Below are 3,990 nucleotides of genomic sequence, written 5' to 3' on the forward strand. Positions count from 1 at the left end.
GTGGGGGCTGTGCTTTGGCAAAGTGGGTGGGGTTATATCCTTCCTGTTTGGCCCTGTCCGGGGGTGTCCTCGGATGGGGCCACAGTGTCTCCTGACCCCTCCTGTCTCAGCCTCCAGTATTTATGCTGCAGTAGTTTGTGTCGGGGGGCTGGGGTCAGTTTGTTATATCTGGAGTACTTCTCCTGTCCTATTCGGTGTCCTGTGTGAATCTAAGTGTGCGTTCTCTAATTCTCTCCTTCTCTCTTTCTTTCTCTCTCTCGGAGGACCTGAGCCCTAGGACCATGCCCCAGGACTACCTGACATGATGACTCCTTGCTGTCCCCAGTCCACCTGGCCATGCTGCTGTTCCAGTTTCAACTGACCTGAGCCCTAGGACCATGCCCCAGGACTACCTGACATGATGACTCCTTGCTGTCCCCAGTCTACCTGGCCATGCTGCTGCTCCAGTTTCAACTTCCACCTGACTGTGCTGCTGCTCTAGTTTCAACTGTTCTGCCTTATTATTATTCGACCATGCTGGTCATTTATGAACATTGAACATCTTGACCATGTTCTGTTATAATCTCCACCCGGCACAGCCAGAAGAGGACTGGCCACCCCACATAGCCTGGTTCCTCTCTAGGTTTCTTCCTAGGTATTGGCCTTTCTAGGGAGTTTTTCCTAGCCACCGTGCTTCTCCACCTGCATTGCTTGCTGTTTGGGGTTTTAGGCTGGGTTTCTGTACAGCACTTTGAGATATCAGCTGATGTACGAAGGGCTATATAAATAAATTTGATTTGATTTGATTTGATTTATTTAGTGCTTTGAAGCCTATTTGAATGCTTTATGAAGCCTTAATAAGATGCACTTCAAATAAAGCGGGACCATTCGTTTTTTAAAGGGTCGTTTGGATAATATTTTGTGGGTTTTGAGCATTGCTCTTCAAAACTTCAGAGGAAGTATAAAATTGACTAGTATATCCACAGATAGATGACAAGACCGGCGAGAGATCAAAGATGCGGTAAGGAGCTGTTTATATTTCAGAACTGCATATATTTTCAATACGGTTGCCAGTTCTTTTGAGGTCAAACATAAGGGGTAATTGAGTAAGATCCTATGTTCTTACAGAGAGAAAATTAGAGAGTTAATTGACTAATACATCTCAGACACCCTCAGCTACATCCACACAGTGGAGAAATTCTGTGACAGGCATCCAAGGTGGATCCTGCAGAGAAAGGATGAACATTCCAAGATGAAGAACATCAAGGACAAGGCAGAAGGAATCGACCCCAACGTTGATAAAGTCATTAACTCTAAGGATAAGGCATTTCAAGAGTTCACAAACAAGAGTCTGACCCAGGTGACTACAGACAATAGGCATAAGGAGCTGGAGAAGGAGCTGGAAGCTGTACTGAAGGACACTCTCAAGGGTACTGGAGAGGCTGGACTGCTTCATGATGCTGTGGAGAGGCTGGTGGTCACCTCTCTGTTAGTATTTGCTGATGAAAACCGGTTGTGTCCTCTGCCTCAGGGGAGGGAACAAGCAAGTGTCTTAGCTGTCATCACCTCCTCTAGAATGGCCTGTCCTCTCCTCATCCACTTTAAGAGGGACGCTTCAGCCTTCTTTTCCCCATGCCTCCTCAATGTGGAGGTGCCGTACGAGCACCTGGAAAATTACATACACATCTCTGAGAAGCTGTGTGAGAGAATGGGATTGGGAAATGCGTAAGTGGAAATCAGTTTAAATTATTTACAACAATATTCAGATCAAATCAAAATACCTCAGTATGACACCATATATATATTTCAAAAATATTTGTTCTCAGTAAACTTTCACAGAAAATATATCAGTATACTATTATCAAATGTATTACCTCATATAAATAATGTAAGTGCTCCCTCTATTGTTGCTGAATAAATATTTTATAAATAACACTTTTTATATATATTTCTTATAGGAAAATCATTTTGTGGAGAGAAGTCTGACGAAATCATCATTAGAAAACAATTTTGCAGAGAGAAGAATGACAACTTGATGATTGACACCAGCCCTGAAGTGAATGAAAGGTCCATGCAGAACATGTTTAACCATTTGTGCCATTTGAGTGACATCAGGTAAACCTTTCCAGTTTTGTTTTATGTTACATTTGTAAATACTAGCTTACTAACACTGAGGGCACACATTTCTGATCATTCATCAATTCCAGCAACATGTTTCAATGTCTCTGATGGAAAAAGTGGAATATGTTCCTCCTGCTAGGATGGACCAGCACCTCAGACTGACGTTCCTATTCCAGGACTCTGCCCTGCACTTCATTGGTCTGTTCAGTCAGTGCCACTCCAGAATGCTGGACTTTCTAATAGAGTTGGAAAAGAGAGCTGTCAAACTAGAAGAGATGAAGTTTGGGTCTGATATCTCCAGTGTGGCAGGCAGTGCAGTGGGGGCGACCGGAGGGGCTCTGACCATAGCAGGGCTTTGTCTTGCCCCTGTTACTGCTGGGCTGTCACTGGGACTCACCATTGCAGGGCTTGGAATGGGTGTGACCAGTGGTGTCAACAGTCTAACCACTGGTGTCACAGAGATAATCTTTAACAGATACCACAGTAAGGAAGCCAATACAGTCTTTCAACATTTCATAGAGGACATCCAAATACTCTAGGGGAGTATGGAGAAGGTGGCCAGCAGAATTCTTCCTGTTGTGGGGCATAACAGGCAGGCATTAATGGTTGTGGTGATTATGGGAAAAGGTGGTACGAGTTTAGGAAAGAAGATTAATGCCATAGTGAAAAATACCTCTGCAATAGACACCCTAAAGGGAAAAGGTGTGGTCATGGGTGCAGGCAAGGTGGGACTCCAAGAGGGCAGATTTACCTGACATTGGGATGCTGGCACAAGGCACTCCGCTCCACTCCACTAAGACATTAAGGCGATGTAACGTGGCCTCAAATGCCCTATTCATTGGCCTGGACGTCATCAATATCTGTAAAGACAGTGTCAGCCTCACCAAAGGCAGCAAGAGATCCCAGCTCATCCGAGCCAGAGCAGCGTTGTGGCGCACAGAGATCAAATCATGTCAGAGGATCCATGACTCACTGTGCCAAGGCATCTGGAGGTTCAGAAAGAGTCAGAGAATCCTGGAAAAACCATTTTACCTCATGGGGGAGATAGAGACTCTGGATCCACCTTTGGAGAAGATGGGACTTCTGGAGCCACCTGGAAAGGAGACAGAAAACTGTATAAAACTAAGTTAAATGCTTTTGCCCTCAAACTGCCACTTATATAAGGCGTCGAAAAGTGCCGGAAACGGATGCGGGGTAATGACAATGGACCTACATGTACACAGTCTCTTCACTCTGTCCAGCTCACTATCACAGTAAACAAAAGCTAGACAGTCAGGGAGCATTGAAAATTCCAAAAACATAGGACTATTTCAATGTGTCCCTCAGACTTCATTAAAGACTCAATGTGGCCCACAAGAGAAAATGAGTTTTTCACCCCTGCTTTACAGCAATGTTGAGTAATATTATTTGCGTGCATTAGCAAGAAACCTAGTTCCACTGAGTCCTACTTTCACAAAACTGACATTGCTATTGGTTAATTCATTGCTTTTCCTTTGTCTCTATGTTTTTGCAGATGGATATGAGCATGGTGTTGCAGTTACTGTTAGCATGTGAAATGGAGAAAATGAAGCCTGTGCATCGCTTCTACTAGTTTTTCTTTGTGTGGATTTTAAGATTACTGTGGATTGGTTAATAAAATTGATAATTATTATGATATGAAGTTGCTCAGATTTATGAATGGAAGAAAACTACATTTTTATCCATATGCACTTTATCACGTTTCAGGTAAGATCCAGATGCAGACAACGTCAAAGTAACAACCGTTTATTAATCCAACAGGGACAGGCAAAAGACAGGTCAAGGGCAGGCAGAGGACAGTAATCCAGATAGGTGGGGCAAAGGTACAGGATGGCAGACAGGCTCAGCGTCAGGTTAGGCAGAGGTCAGTAA

At 43.9% G+C, this 3,990-nt stretch overlaps 1 pseudogene; it reads left to right on the forward strand.

Moving 5' to 3' along the window:
- The first annotated feature begins 995 nt into the window (after positions 1-995).
- LOC109870541 (uncharacterized) lies at positions 996-2,901 on the forward strand (annotated as a pseudogene).
- The last annotated feature ends 1,089 nt before the right edge of the window (positions 2,902-3,990 follow it).

This window comes from Oncorhynchus kisutch, linkage group LG1, assembly GCF_002021735.2.
Source record: "Oncorhynchus kisutch isolate 150728-3 linkage group LG1, Okis_V2, whole genome shotgun sequence".
NCBI classification, from domain to species: domain Eukaryota; kingdom Metazoa; phylum Chordata; class Actinopteri; order Salmoniformes; family Salmonidae; genus Oncorhynchus; species Oncorhynchus kisutch.